Below are 15,387 nucleotides of genomic sequence, written 5' to 3'. Positions count from 1 at the left end.
GCACACTCAGGATGTTATAATGTATCAATGGATTACTGTACCTGTCACATACTCCAAGCACTGACTAGTATTGAAAGATATTACATTACTCTAGGGTGTGTACAGGACTTGGTAGCTCCACAAAGGGTTAGTACACACAGTCAGTTAGATAGTGAATCAAACCATGCATGCTGACCAATCAGAGTAACCTTTTCTGGCTGATGTAATCAGTTCCCACACAGATCATTACAGTGTTCCAATTTACTTTGCCGTTCTAGCCAATTTGAGAATGTTTCAAGAGAACCCACATATGATGTCATGAAGAATCTCAGACATATTAACATATTAATGAAAACAAAAAGGTTTAGAAATCTGGATAAAAGCAAACATGAAGTTTATAATCTAGCATGTTTGCCAACTTTCCCCACACAATGGAGAGCTTTGTGGTAACTGATGTAATTTTAAAAGCAATTTATGCACTGCACTTCTGCAGCACTGTCAGGTTTAGTCACCTGTAGCACTGATTATGATTCTGGATCACTAGCGATCACAAACTATTGGTTTTGCAAAAGATATAAATCAACATAAAACCTCACCCTTATTTTACTTTTAAGCAGTGACTGCACACAGCAGTTGGACAGATTTTAACATTGCTTCAAAATTTTGTTTCCCTATCTAAAATTAAGGAATGGAAATTGAGAAGCTGTTGTTGAATCTGGCTTGTTTAAACTGAGGTGCATTTACTAACAACGGATAACTACAACTGGAGAGAGTTGAAGTGACCCACAAGAGTTTGAAGCAATTGTGCATGTGCAAATCCACCACTTCATTACAGCCTTCCCAGATTTCAAGGGTCTGTACCTGTACAGGCCAAATTCAGAATCATTGCTGGACTAAATGAGTCAGAGATGTCAATCTATGTACATTTAAAGCCAGAGTGTCAACAGTAAACTATCCCCCACTGTTCATAAAGTCTGTCAAAAATACACAACAATTAAAAGCACCAATAAGAATTCCCTCTTACAGGGAGCCTTATATACCTTTGTCAGAACTCCAAGACCTAACCTGCTCGAGTTGGTCTGAGATATTTCTTAAATACCAACAGTTCAAACTTTCAAACATGAACAGCAGATCATCAAGTTCTCTGTGCTGGACCAACACACCCACTTTCCTTTTGGAATGTTCAGCGATTTAAGTGCCAACTCCTTTAAATTTTTTGTGCAGTCGAATACACAGTAACTTAGAAGCCGACTTTATGCAGGCTGTATAGGGACTTTCAGGTTGCTGTGTTGCCACTTAGCTTAGAGGAAACATTGAAATATCTGGGGTCCAGCAAAATTGCAACGTGCAATGAGGCAGCAAACGCTGGAATTTCTGATTTTAATCAATCAAAAGGAGGCCAAGATGGGCCATTCACTCAACCCTTCTGGCTGAAAATGTTTGCAAAAGCTTAGCCCTCATCTTTTACCCTTGCTGGGTTCTGCCGTAATTGAGGATGAAAAGGCTCTTGAAGCTGCCAAACTGGGCCTGCGGCAGATGACGAGAGAACCAACAAGAGGGAAAAACCAACTTGACCTCATTCTCATCAAGCTACCTGTCGCAGATGCATCTGCCCACGACAGTATTCATAGGACTGATCATCTTCACAAGGACCATGCAGTGAAGTTCCATCTTCACAACAAGGACGCTCTCCATCGTGAGGTGTGGCACTATCACTGTGCTAGGTGGCATTGACTATAGTAGCTCAAAACCATACATTCATGAAGCACAGTGGGTCATCATCAGCAGCAGCAGTATTCCACCACAATCTGAAATCTCATGGCCCACAGATCCCTCACTTTATCATGAAGCTAGGGGCCTACCTTGGTTCAATGAGATGTGTAGGAGGGCATGCCATGAGCAGCAACAGATGTACCTGAAAACAAGGTTCAAATCTGGTGAAGCAACAACACAGACTAGCTCATGAACATATGAATTAGGAGCACTGGTCTGCTCCATCATTCAATAAGATCATGGCTGATCTGATTGTTACCTCAACTCCACATTCCCACCTACCCGTTAACATTTCACTCCTTTCCTTATCAAGAATCTATCTAGCTCTGCCTTAAAAATAATCAAAGACTGCTTCCACCATCTTTTGAGGAACAGAGTACCAAAAGAATCACAATCCTCTGATAAAAAAAATTTCTCGTCTTTGTTTCAAATGGTTTACCTCTTATTTTTAAACAGTGACCCCTAGTTCTAGATTTTCCCACAAGAGGAAGCATCCTTTCCACAAACACCCCTGTCAAGATCCCTCAGGATCTTGACACATTTCAATCACACCACCTGTTACTCTTCTAAATTCTAGCAGATACAAACTTACAGCCTTTATCCAATCTTCCCTCATAAAGCCACCTGCCCATTCTTGATATTAGTTTAGTAAACCTTCTCTGAACTGCTTCCAAAGCATTTATAGCCTTCCTTAAATAGGGAAACCAACATTGTGCACAGTACTCCAGATATGGTCTCACCAATGGGAAGCATGACCTCAACACTTTTGTATTCAATTACCCCCACAGGAAGTGATAACATTCTATTAGCTTTCCTAATTACTTGCTGTGCCTGCATACTAACCTGTTGTGATCCATGCACTAGGACACCCAGGTCGCTCTGCATCTCAGAGCTCTGCAATCTTTAATTTAGGTAATGTGCTTCTTTTTTATTATTCCTGCCAAAATGGACAATTTCACATTTGTCCACATTATACTCCATTTGCCAGATCTTTCCCACTCACGTAACCTATCTATATCCCTTTGTAGCCTCATGTCCTCTTCACATCTTACTTTCCTACCTATCTTTGTGTCATCAGCAAATTTAACAACCATACCTTCTGTCCCTTCATCCAAGAAATTTATATAAATTGTAAGAAGTTGAGGCCCCAGCACTGATCTCTGTGGCACACCACTCATGACATCCTACCAACCAGAAAAAGACCCATTTATGCCTACTCTAGGCTTCCTGTCAACTAGCTACATTTCTATCTATGCCAATATGTTACGTCTGACACCATGAGCTTTTATTTTCCGCAATAACTTTTGATGTGGCACTTTATCAAATGCCTTCTGGGAACCTAAGTACAGTACATTCAACAGTTCCCCTTTATTCACGGCACATATTACTTCTTCAAAGAACTCCAATAAATTTGATTTCCCTCACAAAACCATATTGACTCTGCCTGATTACCTTGAATTTATCCGAGTGCCCTGCTATTATGTCTTTAATAATAGCTTCTAACATTTTACCTATGACAGATGTTAAGCTAACTGGCCTGCAGTTTCCTGCTTTCTGCTTCCCTTCCCTTTTGAAGAAAGGAGTTACATTCACTATTTTCCAATCTAATGGAATCTTCCCTGAACCTAGTGAATTTTGGAAAATTAAAACCAACACATTAATTATCTTACTAGCCACTTCTTTTAAGACCCTAGGATGAAGTCCATCAGGACCCAGAGAGATGTCAGCTCGCAGCTCCAACAAATTACTCAGTACCACTACTTGAGTTCCACCCTTACAGCTATTTCTAGGATATTACTTGTATCCTCTATAGTGATGCAAAATATCTGTTTAATTCACCTACCAACTCCTTATTTTCCATTATTAATTCCCCAGACTCATTTCTATTGGACCAACGCTCACTTTAACTCTTTTCTTTTTAAAATATCTACAGAAGCTCTTCCCATCTGTCTTTATATTTCTCGCTAGCTTTCTCTCATACTCTAAACTCACAGTAATATTTCCTTCCTTATTAATCTTTTAGCCATTCTTGTTTTTTTTTATATTTTGTCCAGACTTCTGACCTGCCACCCATCCTTGCACGATTATATGTTTTTTCTTTAAGTTTGATACTTTAACTTTTTTAGTTAGCCACAAATGGTGGGTCTTCCCCTTGGAATTTTTCTTTTTCATCTATTCTGTGTATTCTTAAATATCCCCTCCCATGTCTGCCACTGCATTTCTATTGACCTATCCCTTAATCTAAATTGCCAGTTCACTTTAGCCAGCTATGCTTTCATGCCCTCAGAATTGCCCTTCATCTTAAACTCTAGACATTTGCATTTGCAACCATTTTCAACCATAAGTGTCAAGGGGGCAATCCATCTCAGCTTCCTCCTACGGACCCCCCGACCATTGTATACACCAATCTTCAACCAATTTGTTTCAGAAGAAATGACTAGGTACACGATGTATAGCAAAAGTTATGCGCCCTTACAGCATGCTGGCTCTAGCTGTTGAAGACTTTTGCTCCAGAAATAGCTCTACAGGAACAGCTTGGCTAACCACTGGCACCTATTTGACAAAGTGAAAAATTGCCTTGGTGTGTCCTGCTTAAGCTTACAAAAAGCAGGACAACAAATCTCAACCAGCCAACTATTGCCCCATTAGTCTTCTCTCAATCATCAGCTAAGTGATGGAAGGTGTTGTCGACAGTTCTATTGAGAAGCAATTACTCACAAATAACCTGCTCACTGATGCTTGTATTGGGTTCTGGCTAGATCGCTTGGCTCCAATTCTCATTACAGCTTTTGCCCAAACATGCAGAAGTTAGCTGACAGTGACTGCCCGAGTGTGACATTAAGGAGCCCTATTGAAATTTAATCCAGTGGGAATTGAGGGGAAACACATTGCTGGCTGGAGTCATACCAAGCACAAAGGCAGGTGTTTGTGGTTGTTAAAAGCCAATCATCTCAGGCCCAGAATGCACTTGCAGGAATTCCTCAGGTTGGTGTCCCAGGCCAGGCCATCCTCAGTCACTTCATTCTCTCAATTATTAAGTCAAAAGTGGGGATGTCCGCTGATGATTGAATAGTCCTTTGTACCTTTCACAGTGCCTCATATAATGAAGCAGTCCGTGCCCACATACAGCAAGGCATAAACAACATACAGGCTTGGGCTGATAAGTGACAAGGAAACTGTATGCAATACAAGCATCAGGCAATGATCACCTTCAACAAGGGTCTTCCCCTGGACATTCAATGGCCTTTGCATCACTGAAATCCCCACCAACATTCTGGGGGGGGCAGGGTCACCATGGACCAGAAACTTAACTATAACAGTCACATAAACACTTTAGCTACCAGAGCAGGTCAGAGGTTGGTATTTTGCAGTATGTAGCTCACCACGCTGACTAACCAAATCTTTTCACCACCAACAAGGCACAAGTCACTTGCCTCAATGAATACAGCTCCAATAACACAAAAGAAGCTCAAAACAGTCCAGGACAAAACAGCTCACCTGACTGGCACCCTATCCATCACCTTAAACATTTACACTCTCCACCACCGATACACTTTGGCAGAGGTGCATACCAGAGAATGCAATGCAACATCTCCCAAGCCTATGGCCTTTACCACCTGGAAGGAAAAAGTGCATGGGTTTAATATCATCTGCAAGCCCTCCTCCAAGTTACCATTCTTATTTGGAAATATATTGTCATTCCTTCATCATTAAGTCAAAATCCTAGAACTTCCTATCTAACAGCATTTTAGAAGTACATATTCCGCATGGACTACAGTGGTTCAGAGGCAGTTCATCATCACTTTCTCAAATGTAAGCTATGGGTAATAAATGCTGGCCTTGCCAGTGACATGCACATCTTGTGAATGAAAAGAAAATGGAAAGCTAAAGAATTTCTTCCTGTGTTAAGAGGACAAAAGCTCCAAATGCAAGCATCAACTTTTACTTGAATGTAAACATGGACATCTTCAGTGAAACTTGCACTAAAGCTTCGATATATGCTACTATTATTTACAGAAAAATTAAGAGTGAGGAGGAATGATATCAATGTATTTCTAGTGCTTTGGCACATCTCCAAGATTGACTGAGCATTTCAAAACATTTGAGAAAGTGGTGATGAACTGCCTCTGAACCACTGTAGTCCATGCGGAATATGTACTTCTAAAATGCTGTTAGATAGGAAGTTCTAGGATTTTGACTTAATGATGAAGGAATGACAATATATTTCCAAATAAGAATGGTAACTTGGAGGGGGGCTTGCAGAAGATATTAAACCCATGCATCTTTTCCTTCTAGGTGGTAAAGGCCATAGGCTTGAGAGGTGCTGCATTGCATCCTCTGGTATGCACCTCTGCCAAAGTGTATCGGTGGTGGACAGTGTAAGCAAATTACATAGGAAATGTTATAGAGGCAAATGCAGCAGGTAATTTTCATCTAGCAAGGTACAAATAGCAACAAAATGAATGCCCAGTTGATTCCCTTTTCGTGTCAGTTAAGGAATTAATTTTGGCAGATATGAAAATGATGGACAGGGAAAAGATCCACTGGTCAACCATATGCACCCAGGATCATTTAATCTCCTTTGAGAGGAAAAGAAACTGATCAAAAAACCAAGACAACTGTGGAAAAAGATACTGAAAAAAAATCCTCCCTGTCCCCTTTGTATGATTGAAACTGCTCTGAGAGATCACAATGACACTCATTTATATCACAGGGTACCTACCTCCTGTGCAAGGTTTCCAACCCAAACAAAAACAGGTCCATTGCTTGAAAAAATACAATGAATCAATGTCCATTGCAAGATCTGGAAACCTGATTCATTGGTCCACTGCTCTGAGGAAAGAACAATCCAATATCTAACTTAGTTCAGCCCTCAGATAACTTTTTTTTATTCATTCATGGGATGTGAGCTTCGCTGGCTGGGCCAGCATTTAGCGCCCATCCCAGTTGCCCTTAAGAAGGTGGTGGTGAGCTGCCTTCTTGAACCACTGCAGTCCATGTGGTGTAGGTACACCCACAGTGCTATTAGGATGGGAGTTCCAGGGATTTGACCCAGCGACAGTGAAGGAACAGCGATATATTTCCAAGTCAGGATGGTGAGTTTCTTGGAGGGGAATTTCCAGGCAGTGGTGTTCCCATCTATCTGCTGCCCTTTTCTTTCTAGATGGAAGTGGTCGTAGGTTTGGAAGGTGCTGTTAAAGGAGCCTTGGTGAATTCCTGCAGTGCATCTTGTAGATAACACACACATCTCCTAACTTCTCCAACAGAAACAATTGTCCACATAAACACAAAACTATTCCAACCATCAGGAGAATCCCTTGCTTTAAAGTACCCTGGGATCTTTTAGCAAATCTATTAATTTCTCAGCCAAAGGGACAGCACTTGTAATCATTCAGCATGCCCAGATCTGCACTGAAGTGTCGGTCTAGATTACAAGCTCATGTCCTGGAACAGGATTTGAACCCTTATCCTTCTGACAGATGGGAGTGCTTACAACAAGGCCACGCTGATTCTGATCATTAATGATTATTAGAAATGATTAACAAACTATCCAGATTCTTCTTAATGTATAAATGATGTCAAATGTATGACCATATCTCAGCACACTGCATACTATGAAAAGTATAATTGAATAACTGCCAGATACAAAGGTAATTGGTTGCGTTTTGTACTTACTGTAAAACTAGACAATCTTTAAACCATTTTAATCTGTTTCTGTAATTAATTTTCCAATTGTTTAAACTCAGCTTAACTCATTTATACACTGAAAAAAATTGCACTCATATATCATTTTTTACAAAGTCATGATGTCCCAAGGCTACAATCTACAAAGTACAAGGGTGTACTTTGAAGTATAGTCATTGTTATGGGAAAATGTGGCAGTTAATTTGTGCAGAGCAGGTACACATATCAAATTAGATAAATAAGCAGATAATCAGTTTTAATTGTGGTGGATGATGAATAAGTGTTAGCCAGGACATGAGAACATCCCTGCCCTTCTTTGAATAGAGCCATAGGATCTTTCACATCCACCCGAGAGAGAAAGCAAGTCCTCTGTTTAATCTCCTATCTGAAAGATGACATCTTCAACATTATAACACTACCTCAGGACTGCATTGGAGTGTCAGCCTAAATTATATTTTCAAGTGTCTGAAATGGGTCCTGAACCCACAACCATCAACTCAGAAGCAAGAGAGTTACCAAAGCTAAGAATGACATCTTTGTTTAAACCAGTTGCTGTAATCTGTTACTGTATAGTATTATAGGCTGCTTAAATAAAGCAGCTTGTCTGTGTGCTGTCATAAATGCAAACAGCTTATTTTAGATACTCAGTAACATGAATGCAAATGCACAGCACAGATGTTCCCAGCAAAATCTCAATTTTTCAAAATTATATTGCATCAGTCACCCAATAGATGGTTTTGATAGAGCCAGTTTTCTTAATTGGTGTGTTGACATTTAACCCTCGGTCCTTTAAACTAGAAATTGCATTGTAGAAAGGTCCAGTTTAAAAATTCGACTATAACAAAAACACAAGTTATTTGATTTTACCAACTCAGATATCTTATTCACAGTCCCAATCCTCTATATCATCAATGTAAACATACTTCAAAAGTCAATAAATCAGATATGCTCTGGATATTTAATCCAGCTTCTCGAGAGACTCTTAGAAATATACATTAACAGTGTACTAAAACAGAACAAGCAACATACAATAAAATACATAAAACAGCTACAATAGTCAAATTAACACTTAGGCATGCAGCACTGAGGCTTTAACAAAACTTTAAAAGGAAACAAAAATCTGGTAATGTCACAAGTGGCAAGAAAACCATAACTGCAATCTCAGTTAAACTAGTATTTTTAAATCATGTAACAAATACAAAAAAATAACATTTGGAAGTACTTCTCTCCCAATTCATGCAGAAAAGGAAATCATAAATGTAGATTCAACAACTGTTACTTTATTTCTTTCCAAATCTACTGAGTCTAATAATCACATTTTACTTAAGGTATTTTATGAGGGTCACAATACATGTTCTAGCGATTTAGACAAAATAAATGTACTTTTGAGAACAACTAGAGAAGGTAACCTAATGAGGAAATATAGAAATGGTACTGTGGAATCATGCTAAAACAGGTCTAACTTTCCAAAAAAAAAAGCTGAAAACTCATCACTCCTCCCAACATATAAGCTTTGCCAGAAGTGTCTTTCCAATAAATTAACAATGTTATGAAGTATTTGTTCATCATTTACTCAGTTTAATATTAAGAATTCTACTTAAGTAAGACTCTCAAACTGACATTGCCCATCACAACATTGCTAAATGAACACATGAAAGGAGTATCCCACCGATTTCCTTTCTTTCCCTCGCAAAAACACCAATGAAAGAACTGGAGGAAATAAAATTGGCAACTTGCCTCCAAAAAAAAAACCTCAGTGAAATAAAGGATACAATATTGCCAGTCTGTTCTACTTTTGTTACTGAAGATAATTGGTCTGGTTTACTGAGAGAAATAGTGATATTGTACTAGGGAGGCAGTCAGTCATTGTCACTGGACTAGTAATTCAGTGACAACACCAGGGTAATGCTCTGGGGACCTGGGATCCAATCCCACAACGGCAGATGGTGGAATATGAATTCAATAGAAGTCTGGAATTAAAAGTCTAATTATGACCATGAAACCATTGTCAATTGTTGTAAAAACCCATCTGATTCACAAATCTCCTTTATGGAAGGAAATCTGCAGTCCTTAACTGGTTTGGCATACATGTGACTCCAGACCAATCTGGTTGACTCTTAAATTGCCTAGCAAATTACTAAGTCTATAAGGAATGAAACTGGACAAACCACTTGGTGTTGGGTTAGGCACCAGAAATGACACCAACAAACTCTGTCCTGCAAAGTCCTACAGCGACTGCAGCAGTTCAAGAAGGCAGCTCACCACCATCTTCTCAAGAGCAATTAGGGATGGGCAATAAATGCTGGCTTAGCCAGCGACGCCCACATCCCATGAATGAATAAACAAAATAGGAATTCTAGGTATTATTTATTTAAGGCAAGAACACAGGTATAGGAGTGGCATCAATTGGAGCTCTAAACTTCATTTTACCTCAGTTCTGCTCCTGTCAATGGATAAAAGAGACATAGTGAACCCAGATTGCAAAATCCAACTCTTGACTTGTTAAATAGCAGCAAACAATGGGAGATTGGTGGACTGTTGTAAAATGATGTCATCAAGACCGTCAGAGAAATGTACATTCATATGTATTATTCTGTTAATGGCAACACAAAAGGCAAAAGTTGAGCAAATGGAATGCCTTGTTTACAAATATGAGATACATATATGTGCACCATGTAAAGAACATGTGCAAATATACTCAGAATTGTGGGGAAGCTTGACATTTACACAAAATAAAACTAGCGCTGCCTTTTGCCTAGGCTTATACAAACAATTCATTGGGCACCTGTTTAGGCAGCACTGGACTGCAGATTGATTGATGCTACTGATGTCTCGAACATACCCTGAAAATAGCCCAAGGCAAGAAAGGTCCAGGCAGCTGTCAGACTTACTGCCAGCATCCAGCCTGCCTTGCTATTCGGCTGCAGATCCTCTTTGCAGAAGTTAATCATGGCCTACCTAGTGAATTTAAGCCTGTGAAGAAGGCATTAGAATCCAAATGATTGAGGGTAAATAGATCTGATTGGCAATATACTTTAAGGTAGAAGATAACCTCCCTTCTCTGGCATTCAACTGCTTCTGTTGTTCTTCACTGACGGAGTAGTCAGAGTATGAACCTACTGCATTTATAAAATGCTTCTGCAAGCAACATCTCATTCAGCTCTTCTAAACCAATCAGTTCAAAACAGCCCGGATAAACCACATCAAAAATATATTTATTCTACATATTCCCATTTTTAAGATGGGATCTAATAATGTTGAAAAACATCTTCTTGTCTACTTTTTCATAGATTAAACCGTAACTTACAGAGCTTGATCATTTGTTCTGAGGTTTTATTAAAAAAAACATTTAGTCATCTTCCCTAATGACTTACAGCCGAAATGTACAATTTGGCAAGGTACTGAGCAATCCAACCAGGTAGAACCTGGCTTGCTCTCTATTAGTGCTGCTTTCACAGATTTTACTGCAGCAGTGGTATAAGCCCTGTAATTGGCCTCGAGCTCCAAACTGAAAAACACAGCAAAGGTTCCCATTCCTTAAAGATATAGAACAATCCTTACTCAATAGTGATGAGGTCACGTGAGCACAGGAGTAAAGAGGGTTTGTTGTCTCTTACCAATACATGAACAACAAGCAGTATGATGTGCTGGTTTCCGTTTAGACATGAAAAATGTAAACACTCCTAAGGTTTTGAAGACTAATCATTGTTAGTGATCTGCATTTTTGAAGCCTTTCACATTTTAAACCCTTCTCAACCAATTGACTACTTTTATGCAATAACTGTTTTGCAAACAAATGCAGCCGCACACTTTTGGGTCCCACAAACAGGAATAAATGTTGTCTGGGATACTTGTCACACTTGCTCAGTTTTCAAACACTGCCCAGGTATCTCATACATCCTAAGTTACAATTTAATATTTTGTCAGTATTGACATATTGAGAGAAGATTAGCAAAACATGCAATCTTCAAAAATAGAGGAATTGAGAAAAAAAAGCAGGGAAGTTATGCTGAACCTATGTAAAACTCTGGTAGAGCTCCAACTAGAATATTGCTTCCAGTTCTGTTCACCACACTTTAGAAAAGATGTGAAGGTCCTTGAGATGTGGCAAAGAAGATTTACCAAAATGATTCAAGAGATTGGGGTTTTTGTTACCAGGTTAGGTGGGAAAGGTTGCGATTGTTCTCCTTGGAGCAAAGGAGATGGGGGGGGGGGGGGTGCGAGATTTGATAGAGATGTACAAGATGATAGGTTTAGATAAAGTAGACCAGGTAAAGCTCTTTCCATTAGCTAATTGTACAAAGATTTAAGATTTTAGGCAAGTGAAGGCGAATACAAGGGAGAACCCTTTTAAGCAACAAACGAGGACCTGGAACTTACTGCTGACAAGGATGGTGGATGTCAAACAATCAATGATCTCAAAATGAAACTGGATGGGCACATGAAGGAAATAAACTTGCAAGGCTACAGGGACGAAGCAGGCAGTGGAACTGACAGGATTGCTGTGTGTGCAGCCGCCATAGTCTCAATGGGCTGAATGACCTCCTTCCATGCCTTAAATGACAAAGACAGTACAGCAGTGATGGTGTGTCAGCCTAAATTATATATAAATGTTCCATGACATTTCCACAAGGAATGTGCGCCACTAACTGAGCCTGACCATATGAACAAAGGTCCTTTATCTTATGTCAGTTGTGGCTCAGTTGGTCACAGTCTCACCTCCAACCGATAAGATTCAGAGTTCGAGTCTCACTTCACAGCTTGGGCACAAAAAAAAATCAAGGGTAACGTTTTAGTGTAGTTTGGATGAGATGCTAAACCAAGTCTGCCTGTTTGGATAAATTTAAAGACCCATACGACCAGGGAGCTTTCCCAGTATTTTGAACAATATTTATCCCTCAATCAGCATCACAAAAACAGATTATCTAGTCATTAGATTGCTGTTTGAGAGAGATGTCGTGTGCAAACTGGCTGCTGCTTTTCCTACATTACAGCAGCAACTACACTTCAAAAATACTTCATTGGCTATTAAGTGATTTGATTGAAAAAAGCACTGTATAAATGAAAGCCTTTCTTTTACATCAAGGCCTCGCTCCCAGAGTACATAAACTGAGTAATAATTAGTTTTCAAAGGAAGAAATAAGGCTAATTGGCATTATAAATTTCCTGACACAAGCACAACTCTAAATAAATCTACATTTAAACAGAGAGAATGCAGTCAGAGAAATGTCAAAGAAGGTATGTTGGCCCCAATATTAAAGGCATGGGGGACAGGAAAAGTGCATGAGTATCAAAGCAAACTCAGGCTATTTTAACTGCAGAGCCCCATTTGAAATTATTGCCCCCCTTGAAACTGGTGGGAATGTTGTCAAGGTCAATGGGTTGGAGTGGGAATTGATGCGGATGCCAACATATTCATGGACCTAAGGAATGGGCCTGACCCAAGGTAAATGCTGGGGATGGAAAGCAGGTGGTGGTTCTCAAACAGACACCAGTGTGACAGGAGAGGGAGGAGCCAGCGAGAGAGACATAAGGATTCATTCCTGCTCCTCCTGCCTTTCAAGGATTCTGACCCAAGAATAAAAATGACCTTACTTAGTCTGATGTCTCCTGGCTTCCCTGTTACATCTCACCAGTCTGCTAGCAAGTTCAGCACCAAGTCACGGTTTAAAAAAAAAATGGTATTGTTGTCAATGTTGCTGCATTGGCCCACAACTTTTAAATTTAAATTAGGTTCTGCCTGCTTGCAGCAGGAGGCTTGGCCATTTTGACACCAGTGAAGATTTGCTCTCACTGGGTGGGAATGGTGCTGCTTAAGACGATTAAGCGGATTCAGCCTGACCTTAACTCTTCCCAACCACCAATCTTACCAGGCAAGGGTGGCGGGTGGAGGGGTGAAAATCAAACAAATTATGTCTATTCTTAACCAAGGCAGCTCATTAAGTGATGAATGGCTAGTATTCAAATCAATCTGGGGGAAGGGAAGAGCACATTTTGCTTATATATCCTCTTGTTCCATACATTTGTTTTACTTCACAGCTTGGGCACAAAAAAAAATCAAGGGTAACGTTTTGCTGTAGTTTGGATGAGATGCTAAACCAAGTCTGCCTGTTCGGATACTTTGGAGGAATTAAGAATCTTGAGTTGAAAAGGAAACTTGCCATGTTTCATCTGTATTGCAAGATGGCAGCCGTCACCAGATTGCTGGGCGAGCAGAAAACTCTCCAAAGCCTAAGATCGCATACTGGATAAGGGAAAATTAGAGCACGATAGCATAAGTAGTTTACCCAGTCATAATTATATTCATTTGAGATATTTGGCAAGTGGCAAGCTGCTTCATCAATGACCATCCCTTCATCGTAAGGTCAGAATGGAGATGTTTGCTGATGATTGCACAATGTCCAGAACCATTCGTGGCTTCTCAGATACTGAAGCAGTCTGTGCCCCAAATGCAACACAGCAACATAAGACTTAGGAGCAAAGGAGGCCATTTGGCCCTTCAAGCCTGCTCTGCCTTTTGATAAGATTGTGATTGATCTGGTTGTGGTCTCAACTCTTACCCTGGACTCCCTTGTCTATCAAAAATCTAAACAACTCAGCCTTGAATAAATTCAATGATCCAGCCTCCACTGCTTTCTGGGGAAGAGAATTCCCATAGACTGACAACCCACCAAGAAAATAAATTTCTCTTCATCTCCGTCTTATTCCTAAATGGTGTCCCCTAATTCTAGTTTCCCCACAACATCCTCTCAGCATTCATCCTGTTAAGTCCCCTCAGGATCTTATTTTATGTTTCAATAAGATCACCTCTCAACCTTCTAAGCTCCAATGGGTAAAGGCCCAACCAGTTTAACCTTGCTTCTTAAGATAAGCCCTCATCCCTGGAATGAGTCAAGTGAAGCTTCTCTGAACTGCTTCTAATACAATTCTATCCTTTTTCAAAAAAGGACACCAAAACTCTACACAGTACTGCAGAAGTGCAGCAAGACCTGGACAACTTGCAGGCCTGGGCTGATATGTGACAATAACATTCACAGCACACAACTCCTAGGCAATAACCATCTCCAATAAGAGAATCTAACCATCTTCCCTTGATATTCAACTATTGCTGAGTTCCTTACCATTAACAGCCTGGGAGTTACCATTGACATGAAAATAAACTGGACCCGCCATATAAATACTGTGGCTATAAGAGCAGGTCAGATTGGGAATTCTGAAGCGAGTAACCCACCAAAGACTGTCCAACATATACAAGGCACAAGTCAGGAGTGTGATGGAATACTCTCCAATTGCCTAGATGAGTGCAGCTCCAATAATACTCAAAAAAGCATGACATCATCCAGGACAAAGTAGCCCGCTTAATTGGCACACCACCTTAAACGTTCATTCTCCCCACCACCAGCGGCTGCAGTGTGTACCAAATATAAGATGTACTGCAGCAACTCACCAAGGTTCCTTTGACAACACCTTCCAAACCCACAGCCTTTACCATCCAGGAGAACAAGTAGCAGATGCATGGGAACATCATGACCTGCAAGTTCCCCTCCAAGACACGCACCATTCTGACTTGGAACTATATCGCCGTTCCTTCACTGTCACTGGATAAAAAAAAACCTGGAACTCTCTTCCTAACAGCTCATTGGGTGTACCTATACCACATGGACTGCAGCAATTCAAGAAGGGGGCTTACCACCACCTTCTCAAGGGCAATTAGGGATGGGCAATAAATGCAGGCATAGTCAGCAACTCCCAAATACCATTTTTTTAAAAATCGGTCAAAGTTCCCACTGTCAGAGCTGGAGGCAATCTTCCCATATGCCTGAGTGCATTGTGCCTGGAATCACCATGATGGCCAGTGAGAAAGAGACATGAATTCTCTTAAACAAAAACAGAATTACCTGGAAAAACTCAGCAGGTCTGGCAGCATCGACGGAGAAGAAAAAAGTTGAC

General features: G+C 40.2%; 1 protein-coding gene across 7 annotated transcripts in view; it reads right to left on the bottom strand.

The window, feature by feature from the left end:
* grb10b (growth factor receptor-bound protein 10b) overlaps positions 1-15,387 on the bottom strand; it is a 275,478-nt gene that overhangs the window by 56,000 nt on the left and 204,091 nt on the right. The gene's annotated exons all lie outside the window — the stretch shown is intronic.

This window comes from Carcharodon carcharias, chromosome 3, assembly GCF_017639515.1.
Source record: "Carcharodon carcharias isolate sCarCar2 chromosome 3, sCarCar2.pri, whole genome shotgun sequence".
NCBI classification, from domain to species: domain Eukaryota; kingdom Metazoa; phylum Chordata; class Chondrichthyes; order Lamniformes; family Lamnidae; genus Carcharodon; species Carcharodon carcharias.
This window is presented reverse-complemented; position numbering and strand designations above follow the sequence as displayed.